Source organism: Neolamprologus multifasciatus, chromosome 17, assembly GCF_963576455.1.
Source record: "Neolamprologus multifasciatus chromosome 17, fNeoMul1.2, whole genome shotgun sequence".
Taxonomy (NCBI): Eukaryota; Metazoa; Chordata; class Actinopteri; order Cichliformes; family Cichlidae; genus Neolamprologus; species Neolamprologus multifasciatus.
In genome coordinates, this window is record NC_140455.1 from 16,151,816 (window position 1) to 16,164,587 (window position 12,772).

Sequence of the window (12,772 nt, forward strand, 5' to 3'; positions counted from 1 at the left end):
TGGATGATGATGGGTGGATGATGGGTGGATGATGGGTGGATGGATGATGGATGAATGATGATGGATGGATGAAGGATGATGATGGATGGATGGATGGATGAATGATGATGGATGGATGATGGGTGGATGGATGATGCATGGATAATGGATGGATGATGACGGATGGATGGATGAATGATAATGAATGGATAATGGGTGGGTGGATGATGGGTGGATGGATGATGGGTGAATGATGGGTGGATGGATGAGGGGTGGATGAAGGATGATGATGGATGGATGGATGAATGATGATGGATGGATGATGGGTGGATGGATGATGGATGGCTGAATGGATGGATGATGACGGATGGATGGATGAATGATGATGGGTGGATGGATGATGGGTGGATGGATGATGGATGGCTGAATGGATGGATGATGACGGATGGATGGATGATGGGTGGATGGATGGATGATGGGTGGATGGATGATGGATGGATTATGCATGGATAATGGATGGATGATGATGGGTGGATGATGGGTGGATGGATGATGGATGAATGATGATGGATGGATGAAGGATGATGATGGATGGATGGATGAAGGATGATGGATGGATGATGGGTGGATGGATGATGCATGGATAATGGATGGATGATGACGGATGGATGGATGAATGATAATGAATGGATAATGGGTGGGTGGATGATGGGTGGATGGATGATGGGTGAATGATGGGTGGATGGATGAGGGGTGGATGAAGGATGATGATGGATGGATGGATGAATGATGATGGATGGATGATGGGTGGATGGATGATGCATGGATAATGGATGGATGATGACGGATGGATGGATGAATGATAATGAATGGATAATGGGTGGGTGGATGATGGGTGGATGGATGATGGGTGAATGATGGGTGGATGGATGAGGGGTGGATGAATGGATGGATGATGATGGATGGATGGGTGAATGATAATGAATGGATGATGGGTGGATGATGGGTGGATGGATGATGGATGGATGATGGGTGGATGGATGATGGATGGACAAATGGATGGATGATGACGGATGGATAGATGAATGATGATGGGTGGATGGATGATGGGTGGATGGATGATGGATGGCTGAATGGATGGATGATGATGGATGGAGGGATGAATGATGATGGGTGGATGGATGATGGGTGGATGGATGATGGATGGCTGAATGGATGGGTGGCTGAATGGATGGATGATGACGGATGGATGGATGATGGGTGGATGATGGATGATGGGTGGATGGATGATGGATGGATTATGCATGGATAATGGATGGATGATGATGGGTGGATGGATGATGGGTGGATGATGGGTGGATGGATGATGGATGAATGATGATGGATGGATGATGGGTGGATGGATGGATGAATGATAATGAATGGATAATGGGTGGGTGGATGATGGGTGGATGGATGATGAGTAAATGATGGGTGGATGGATGAGGGGTGGATGAATGGATGGATGATGGGTGGATGGATGATGGATGGATGAATGGATGGATGATGACGGATGGATGGATGAATGATAATGAATGGATGATGGGTGGATGGATGATGATGGATGGATGGATGGATGTGTGTCATGTGGTAAAATATGTTTGTCTCACAGGTTTTTTGCTGTCACATGTCGTGATGATGTCAGTGTGCGTCTGTGTGTCGGGCTGCTGCAGGGTGATGACCACACTGTTTTCTCACTTGTGCAGTCAGGACTGTGGATAGTTAAACATGAAGAGAAACAGCTCAGGGTTCAGGTGTGTGAATAATACACACGCCTTTCCTCAAACCTGAACTGGTGCGATAAAAGACACACCAGTTTGACTCCACAGTAAGCTGTGGCTGAATTGAAAAAAACTGACAGCTCAGATGTTTGTTGTTAGGAGGTAAAGACGTACATCGTTAACTAACTGTTTTTGTGGTGAATATAAAAGTCTCTCCCTGATCTCTGCTTGTCTTCACGAGCAGGACAGCTAATGTTTCTACCTGAGCTACCTGCAGGCTAACCCACCTCCCCCCGTCCTTGGTGTCACCTCACTCTGACGTTAGCTGTGACCACGATGATGGCCTTGTAATTGGTTTCCATTAGAGCGCTCTCTTCCATCCTCCCCATCAGGCTGCGCAGGAGGGGGCGTGCCCTCAATTGTCCGCAGACAGAAATGCTCGCGCCCGGCCGTCTGATAACCTCGGACAGAGGAGAGGGAGGGTCAGAGTTACAATGAGGACCGTCCAGCGTAACGAGGACATCGTGCTCTGACTACAGAGGCCACACACACACACACACACACACACACACACACACACACACACACATCTTCTAACATGAGGGAGAAAACGGTGACCTGCTCGAGTGCCTGTGTTCCTCCAGTTTGACCTCTGACGTGAGTGTGTGGGCCTCTCAGGGAGACGTTAGCTGCAGATCAGAACATGGTCTCCAGCAGCTTTATGTAAGAGTTTAAAGTGAAATGCTGTTGTCTCTGTGTGATGGAGGACCTGAGGGTCACACACGAAAACCAGCACGTTAGAGCAAAGCTTCCATCAGCTGCTGGAGATGGCGCTCCAGCACATGATACCCAACCTTCAGCTTCACCTCCCACCGTGAGACTGAACCGGCTCCAGTGATGGCTTTCAGCAGTGCCACTGTGACCTGCTGTTCACCTGTGAACCCGCCCCCTTTCTCCATGTGCAGATGACCAGTGTTGGGAAGGTTACTTTTAAAATGTATTCCATTGCAGAATACAGAATACATGCCCCAAAATGTATTCTGTAACGTATTCCGTTACGTTACTCAATGAGAGTAACGTATTCTGAATACTTTGGATTACTTAATATATTATCATGCTGTTTACAACTACATGAATGTACTATTGCTGTGATTTATTACTGTTACTGAAGGTCCGCAGCTCCGAAGGGACCTCTGGCTAATACGGTGGGTTCTGTGTCGGGCTCGTAGCCGAAAACTAGCTTTACTTTGTTGTCTGGGCAGTGTTGCCAACTTAGCGACTTTGTCGCTATATTTAGCGAGTTTTCAGACCCCCTTAGCTACTTTTTCTGGTGTTATTGGAGACTTATTGATGATGACTTTTTGACGTTTTTGGAGGAAAACACGAACACGGTGTACAGTCGAGTCTTAATAGCTTACTTACAACTGGGCTCGTCAGGCACTCTTTTTGGCTGCAGTGGTTATTATTATATTTACAAGCTTCCAGCTCCCGTTTTTGCTCGATGACAGCTCGTACTTTTCCTTTTTCTCCCTCCCTCGCTCACAGACACATAACGTGTATGGCAGTCCATTCTCCCTGCAGCACGGACTACACTGCCTATGATGCTACATTCTTTAGAGCTATACCTGTAGCATTCTGCTTATTAGCTTAGCACAACAACAACAAGCAGAGAGAGAGCGGCACCCTGTAACCATGGCAACCGTAACGCTGCCACCTGGAACAGCAGAACTTAGCTGTCAAACAAAACCTAAACAGGCCTGACCCGCCACAATATGAAACAGGGAAGTACCGCCGTGTAATCCATTTATTTCAACAAAGTAACTGTATTCTAAATACCACCTTTTTAAACGGTAACTGTAACGGAATACAGTTACTCATATTTTGTATTTTAAATACGTAACGGCGGTACATGTATTCTGTTATTCCCCAACACTGCAGATGACACAGGCCTGTGTTTATCAGCTGTGAGTCACACTTAGCGAGCCAATGAACATCAGTTACCTGAAAAACAACAAGACCTCAACAGGAATTAGAAAAGTTTACCATGCCCCCTGCAGGAGCTGTTCTGAAACCCAGGATGAAAATATTAGACAAGAAACCTTTGTCATACCACCAATGTCAAATTCTAGATAAATACAAGCTTTTACATTTTATTAATTTCAAAATATTTAAATCTGCCTGTCTAATCTATAAGGTTATACATGGTCTGGCGCCTCCACCAATGAGTGATCTTATTAAACAAAAGTCTAGCAGTATTACTGGGTCTTGATTGACTTAAGCCACTGTGAGAGGTGATTGTGAATTGGCATTTAGAGGGACCACCTTTTCACAGAATGCTCTGTCATATCAGGGAGCTTCTGGAATAGTCTTCCACTGTCAGTGAGGGAAAGCACAAGTCTCCCTCTATTTTTAGGAGTCATTTAAAAGGGTGGCTGATGGACACACAAGCATGTGATCATGTCTAATTAATCTTGATTATATACTGGACGTGAAACAGAATTACAAAAAGGGAAACAGTTATTGGTGCAATGGGTCAGTGCAATATCAGGGCATGTGCAATATTAGGGCTTGTGCAATATAATTGATCTGTTTCTGTTATTGTTTTCTATATTGTCCATTTGTTTTTGTCATTGTTTGTTCTAATATGATGTGATCACTGTTTTTGTCCTTCTCTCTATATAAATGGTCTGTAAATACTGTCTCTGTGTGTTTTTTACTAACCTGTCAGAGGGTTTGCAGATGGAAATTAGCTGAAGGCTATAATCTGGCATATTTACATTTGTGAAAATGTTCATTATTATGTATTGTCCCTCTTTCTAAATAAATAGATAAATAAAAAAAATGCCTAAAGATGAGGTTTGGAGGCGGAGTCTGACACACCTGGTTCTGAGATTATTGCTGTTGACCTCTCGGTAGCAGGACTGCACATATCTGCAGGTTTTAGAAGGTTAGATGAGATTTAGTGACATAAAAGAGCGCATTTGTGCTGCAGTGCGAGGGAATGAGAACATTTAATGACCTGTTGGACGTTATTACACACCTGTGGCTGTGCTAACATAATCACTCTACTGTGTTGTGCGGAGCATCAACAAATTAGATTTCTGTTCACATTAGCCGGCACTGCTGGGACGTTTAAAGTCAAAATGCACATTAATATTCAGCCGTCACCAGTGGGATAAAAAGACTCATGCATGAGTTCAAATGCGACCTTCTGGGTGATGATGAGGAGAAGGATGAGGAGCAGGAGCAGGAGGAGGAGGGGGGTCAGGCCAATGCAGGCAGCTGACGGGCGAGGCTGTGGACAGATGAAGTCTGTGAAGAGTCGGGGGATTTGGGGCTGCAGCTGTTTGTGATCAGACTGACTGACAGATGGTGTCTTACGTAAGCCTGCTGAGGCTTCCCTCTCCTCTCCAGATGTGTCTCTGCTTTGGTCCCTGGCTCTGTCCAGATGTGGAGGAGTCCTCTGGCAGCTGAGCTCAAACGCTCCTACGTAACGCGGGAACTCCTTGCTGCTGCAGTAGGACCACGTGAGCCTGACCTGGTCAGGGTTCAGCTTTGTTTGGGACCATGTGACTTTGGCAAGTGCAGCAAGGTGAAAAAGAAGTGACAGAAAATGAAACGTATGCAGCTGCAGATGAGAGCAGGACAGATAGACGCCTCTGTGTGTTTCACATGCAGCTCTACCTCGTCCAGCAGGATCTGTTATCAAAACATCCTAGAAGGAGGAGGTGTTATCCAAAAACTCTCTGCAAAGTGAGGAGGAACAAACACGAGGAGACACTGATGAATAATATCACAGGAGAGCATCAGGAACCAGGAACAGAAGGCAGAACATGGCCACTGGCCTGCACATTGAAACAATCCTCTGGATTCACTAAGAAATGGTCACATGACCCACAGAATTCAGACCCGTTGTCCTCACACAGCTAGGGTGATGCTGTCCTACACATGTCTGATTGGTCAGCAGGCGATGATTTCATACGTGCTGATCTCTAACCTGGAACTCAGCATCAGTTACCAAGGCGATGATCAGAGGAAATCCTGCTTCCTGCTGCAGGATTTAGGAACAAAAACGTGAATCCAGAACTAAGAAACAAAATCAGAGATGAGTTTGTGAACATTTAAACAGCAATTTTAGGATTCAGGTGACTGATGATGCTCCTCACACCTGGATTAAAGGCACCTCTGACCACAGCTGTTAAACATCTGGAACTGAGATTCAATTGTGGTTTAATGGCTGTATTGAAACTCTCCAGCTGAGAGATTTAGTGGAGCTCGCCAGCATCATCACAAGCTGAGCCCACAGACTGGTGTCTGAGGAGGGCGTCGCCTCAGAGCTCAGTCCAGCAGACAGGAGCTCCTGCAGGTCAGTGCAGGCAGGTAGAAGAGCTGCTTGGAGGCTGGAGGTGGTGTTTGGGAGTGTTGGTCTTCACTCTGCTCTAAGCCTGAGCTGTGGTATTTTTAAACCCTCATTACTTCAGCATAATCATTAAGTTTTATGTCTGTACATCAGTGAGAAGCACACCGCTCACATATTTTCCTCTCCTGAGCAAACGGCTCGTTTTCCTGACGTGTTGATCACAGTTTTTCATCATTTTCTAATATCACGCTTCAGTGTTAAAGGCCTGCATGGGAGCATAACGAGCTCCCCTCCTCAGACTCAAAGAAGCCGCCAAGAGAGCCGAGAGTGGCAAAGCACTGCTTCAGGGCCAATTAAAATGAGTGAAGTCTGTGTTTCCAGGTCCTCAGGAGAGTGATGGAGCTTTATCCACGCCACCCGCCATGTTTGGAGGAGGAAACTGAGTGCCCTCTGGAGGCCGGTGACACAGCAGATACTTTGATCCTCTCGCCATCGACTGCAGCGTGAAGCAGAATAACAGCAGAGGCGCTTCCTGTTAGAGACTGAAGCCCTCCAGCCAATCACAAGCCTGTGGCTGAAAGCTTGTGGGCTCGTACGTCTGTGATGTCTTCATGAAGGATTCAGGAAACGCTGACAAGGTTTCATCTTCCTGCTTTTACCTTTACCTGCAGACAGGTATGTTCATCAACTCAATGACACACCAACCACCCACCACTCCCTGCTCACACAGGTGTACTGAGTGACTGACACAAATAATCATAACAACAATATTTACTTTACGATATAACTATATGATAGAAATCTAAAATATTAACATTTAATGATAACAACAACATTTCAGATAAAGGGGGAAAGAAATCATCACCAAAAAATAACAATTAAAAGTTTTTGATTAAAATATTTAGAATGAAGTTAGAATTTGAAAAAAAAGAAAAATCAACATCAAAAGATTTTTAAAATAAGGTTTATGAGAATAAATATATAAGAAAAGAAAAAATATGAAGGAATAAAAACGTAGAAGAAGATCAGAAAATTAATAAGGAAACACTCTGAAATACCGAATAATAAAAATATCCCTCAAAATTTAGCAAAATAATAAATATTAGAAAACATTGTGTTTAATATAAGATAAAAAAATAAAAACGTCTACATCATTAGATAAATCATCAAATATTGGATAAAAATATAAGAAAAAATTTTAATGTTTTTAAAAATTTAATAATAAAAGCAATTAACTGAAAGCCAAAATGATTAGAAACGTATGTTAGCAACAAATTTTTAAGCCATTAAACAAAACGATAAATGAAATAAAAAGCAGCGTCTTTACAGTAACAGTGAGTCACAGGTTCAACTTTACTCAAAGTTGCTGTGTGAGGAAAAACACCAATTCAGAGATAAAATATCAAATCCACAATTAAACATGTGAACAAATGAATGATTTGATAAAAACTACATGAATGTAGAATTTGTAAATGATAAAAAAAAACCCCAAACGTTTATTTTATTGTTTAGCTTAATTTTGCCTGAGAAGGGGCTGTCGCCTCTGCAGCCAATAGAGGGGACTAAGAGCACATTACCTGCATGTGTGTTTTGTGGACTGTTGGAGGAAGCTGGAAAACAAATGCCGTAACAGGGAGAACATGCAGACTCCACACAGAAGCTGTTACTCCACGTGAGTGATGAAGACGGAGGAAAATTATGGCGTTATTTTGTGCCTCTCTTCTGAGCGCGTGTAAACAAAAAATGCAAGCGCAAATGTTGCATTTTGAGGAGAAAATTATTTTGAGCAAAGAAAAGTTTAATTTGAGAGAACAAAATGCATTGCCGCGTGCAAGAAATGTATTTCAGTGTTTGCTATTATCCATATACACACACAGTGGCGGTCCTAGCCTGTTTGGCGCCCTGGGCGAATACACCCTCTGGCGCCCCCCCTCCCCCACCACACACACACACACACACACACACACACATTAAGGATTGTCCATTGACATAAAACTGTTGTCAGAACCATACTGAATTTCACCAGAGAAACACACACACACATATGAAGAGAGAGAGAGTATGCATAGTATGCAAACGGCTACCAAACAGCCATCATAATTCGTCATACAATGAGAACAGGACAAATCAACAATTGACAATGACTAATTAATATTAACATCTGTAACATAATGTATTGTTTGGAGTTTAGTCTGTTACTGTTACTATTTTTACCATTTCTTCTTGGAGCAACTGTAACGCACATAATTTCCTTAGGGATTAATAAAGTATTCAGATTCTTTCAGGATGACCTGCCATTATCCAATCACACATCTGCTTACCTGTATCTGTTGCTCGTTTCTCTTCTTCTTCTTTTCTCTTTTTTCTAAACTGAGCACCTGATGGCTTTGAACTTTTCTTGTCCATCTTCCATTGGTTTTAATTTTGCCCTCCAGTATGAACACAAATCCCCCAACCCAAGGATCACCACAACATGACCTAATAGACCTACACCTTAGTTCACAGATTCACTTTGTCTAAGGTTTATTTCTGAGATTTCACACAACCCAGGATTCAAATCATGAATACATAACGGGCTTGGATTTGCAACATTATGAATGAAATGCACTCTATTTAAATCATCAAACTGTAAAATATAAATTTTAAATTGTTATTGATCCCTTTAGCCCGAGTCCTAAAGTGTATATTTATTTTCTTACTCTTCTTATATATATTGTTTGTTTACTTGCACTGCTGTAACTGGAGCCTCGTCATCTCTTCTCTCTACTGGACTGTAGCGGAGATGACAATAAAGTTTACTTTGACTTCAGCAGCGAGCAGGCGCACCGAGGGCTCTCGCGCTCACTTTTCGCGTACAGGATTTCGAAAAAACATTGGTGCAAATTATAAGTCTGTATCATGATGTCTGGTGTTTTCGTGTTTGTTGTTTTTTTTTTTTGGGGGGGGGGGTTGGTTATTAGACGCTGCTCCAGCCGGTCAGAGAATCCCCCGCCGCCCCGCCCTCTCCTTCCTGTGCAGCAAGCAGCAGGCGCACCTCGCAAACGGAGGGCGCCCTTACGCCCAGCAAATGGGCGATAGAAAACCGATCGGTGCCTGTGACATTCCCAATATGCGCTGGCATGACGTCGGGGCAGCATGAATACGAGCAATTTTTATTATTATTATTTATTTATTTTTTTGCCGATGCCTGTGATGCCGCCCCCCACCACGATGCCGCCCCGGGCAACTGCCCGTGTCGCCCGTATCAAAAACCGCTACTGTACACACACAATAACAGCCCCTCTCGCTCAAATCTCTGCTCTGTGTGCTGACAGACATCTGCGGACCTGCTCTCAATGTGTGGTTCGCGCTCACATCTCTGCTCCTTGCGCGCTTAACTCTCTGTACACCGTTATAAGTGTGCCACAAAACGAAACAATCACATACTTGGATGCCAATATTCTAATTGGCTGTTCCAGGAACCCCAGATAGCAAGGAGACATTGAACAGATGTTGATTTTCCATCTGAACCATCAGAATCGTCATGCTTGAAATGTCAACACAAAACCAATGTTGAAACAACATTGAAATACTGATGAAACCTGACACTGACATTGAAATAACATTGATTCACTGTTGTTCTGTCATCGTTGATTGTTGATCTATTTATAGTTGACAAGGTGACAACAATCACGTTGAAAAACCATTGATTTATGGTTTCGCGGGAAATTAAAGCTGCTACCACTTGGACTATTCCATAGCCCCCCCTCTCACAGTGGTACATCCCTTCAGGTAACCATTGTCTTGTACAGTAGAGCGGGACATTAGATTTACTCTCAGCGGAATTGACCGGAGAAGGCATCAGTTCATGCACTGCACTGGCCTGCACCACGATTAATATAAGGTAAGAATGAATGACTTTTGTTCTATTCGTTATTTCCACGGTTGCATTTGAATAACAGTAAAAAACAAACAAACTTGTTAATGTGAAGTTTCGGACAAAATGTGGGAGCCCGAAATTGTGTCTACTTTCATCTTACAATCCGGCAACAAATAAATTGCACTGCGAACAAAGTCAACAAAGAAAACATTTTCGTTTCATACTTTTCCGTTATATTCCCTTACAAAGCTAGCTAGCTAGCTTTAACGCTTCGAGGGTTCCTTTGTTCTTGCCGTCGCCTCGGCGCTTGACCCAGACTTTCGCTCTGTAGTTGCTTTTTAGCATAGTACTACAAAAAATTGTAAATCTGTGATATATGATTGATAAACGTAAAGGTAACTGTATAAATGTGTTCAATGACTTTGTTACTTTTAATGATTGGAGAGCACCCGCTTCGATTCGCACTCAATTCAAACTTTACGTTGCACGCTCACCTACCTTGTGTTTGCACCTTTTGTCCACACGTAAACTGCGTTTTATTATTTATTTATTAGTTTTTCGCCTCTCACTGCTTAAGCCATTAATCTTTCTGGAATTGTTTTTTTAAACAGATGCGACCTCGCAAAAGATATTAGCTATGCTGTCAGACCTGACGACAGCTGTTTTAACGAACCCCGTGAGGAGGTCAGAGCCATCCGCCATCCCTGCTGAAATGAATCGGTAGATGCTGGGGTACTGCCTCTGGATTTGCCCTTGCACAACATTGAGGAGCTAAACAATGCAGAGGCAGCTCTTCAATCATAAGAGGCAAATAAGGCAATGGTAAGTATATAAAGGTTATGTACACTTTGTAACTATAAAGTGTAATAGCTGTCAGATGTGATTTAAATACATAACAACGGCCTGTTGATTAAACACACAAGCACTTGCATACACATTTAAGACATGAGACACGCTAATTCCATCTCTTAAAATGTGTCTATAGGTGAGACGCTTTGCCTTGATTGGAGGGACCACACTGGAGGTGCGAGTCCGCCTTGTAATGGCTTATGCCATTACAAATGAGCTGGCCTCGGTACTCAACTGGGCAGGGAAAAAAACCAAGGACCAGACAAAGCAAAAAATGGCATTTAAAGATACAGCGCTCTGCAAATGCATATATGGTGGTAAGTTTTACAGTTTTTTTGCTATATTACTTTGTCTTTCTTAATAACAAGACTTTCATGTCCGGTTAATCTGGAGATGGAGTCTTTGGTCTTTGGCTTGTTTAGTCCTCGGGTTGTAGTTGTACAGCCCGAGGACCCCATGTTTATTTTGTTTTAAAGGCTACACGGCACACCATGCTAAGACTTATCACTTTTTCCGCTCATAGCTCTTTGGGAATCAAATGCGGCAGTTTGCAGATTTACGCCTGGTGACTTTCATGTTTATCAGCCTAGGAGTTTACATACTTTCTCCCCGCTGAAGACAGTTAACAAGAGCTTATTCATGTGCTCTAATTCACTTTTTTTGTTTGTGTGTGTGTATTTTTTTCCTAGATGGCCTGACGCAGCAGTTAGGGGCAAACTCTATGTCCGAGTTTGTCTTTGCACAAGCAGTGCAGAAATGGCTCCGATACGCCTCAGATCGTATGGGTATGGGTGGTGCAGGACGCACATCATGCATCCCCATCCCAGAGTAAAAAATTACAAACTTCTGTGAAACATATAAATGTAAATAGGAAACTGTCTTTTAATAAAGTATTTAGCAAACAAAACATGCCTATTGACCTTTTTTTGTTTATTTTTTTTCTCTGTTACATCACATGCAATGCTTTCTTATTTTAGGATATTAATATTGACATGATACATTGTGAGACATTTGTTGTTTTTTTTTTTTTTTTATAAAGGGTGTCCAATTTGAGGAATAAGTACAATTATGTGTTTAGGTGGTTTAAGTATTGATGGAAACATGCAGTAGTTTAGTATTGGTTAAAATACTTATAAAGAAAGGTAGATTTCCAGTCATGATTTAACTGTTGTTTTAATAAAAAGCAACTGTGCGAAAGAGGTGGAAAATCAACACCATAGCTCAACATTGATTCAACATCAAAACCTGACGTTGTTTCAACATTAAAAAAGGGTGCAAGAGTGACGTTAGGTCAACGTCACACTTCAACGTTGGTTCAATGACGTCGCCTGATATTGACTCCACGTTGTTTCAATGTTTCCTTGCTATCTGGGGCACGGTCCAGAATATAGCTAAATCCATTTTCGGTTAGTATGTTTAATTATTTTATTTTAATATATATAATTAAGACAGTGTTTCCAGAATGCAGTAGCTAGCCAGCGGATTGGATACCGTAACAGCCAATCAGAATATTGACATCCAAGTCTGTGATTGGTTGGTTTTGTGGCACACTTATAACGGTGTACAGAGAGTTGAGCACAGGGAGCAGAGATGTTGTGAGCGAGAACGACACACTGAGAGCAGGTCAGCAGATGTCTGTCAGCACAAAAAGCAGAGGTCTGAGCAAGAACAAATGCCAACAACTGAGCAAGAGGGGCTGTTATTGTGGGTGTATATGAATAATAGCAAACAAAAGAAATACATTTCTTACACGCAGCAATTAATTTTGTTCTCTAAAATTCAATGAAAATAATTTTCTCCTCAAAATGCAACATTTGCGCTTGCATTTTTTTTTTAATGTGCACTCAGAATAGAGGCACAAAAATAGTGGCATCTAAAACAGCCAATCAGAAGCCCAGCACAGCCTGCAGCTCCTCTGACGACCAGCAGGGGCTCCAGCAGTATGTCCGTCCCAGAGACTCCGAT

At 42.7% G+C, this 12,772-nt stretch overlaps 1 long non-coding RNA gene across 1 annotated transcript; it reads left to right on the forward strand.

Moving 5' to 3' along the window:
* The first annotated feature begins 10,615 nt into the window (after nt 1–10,615).
* On the forward strand, nt 10,616–11,815 carry LOC146499184 (uncharacterized). The gene is made up of 3 exons (XR_014870451.1): nt 10,616–10,780; nt 10,944–11,124; nt 11,497–11,815. It is a non-coding gene; the product is annotated as an uncharacterized LOC146499184 (long non-coding RNA).
* The last annotated feature ends 957 nt before the right edge of the window (nt 11,816–12,772 follow it).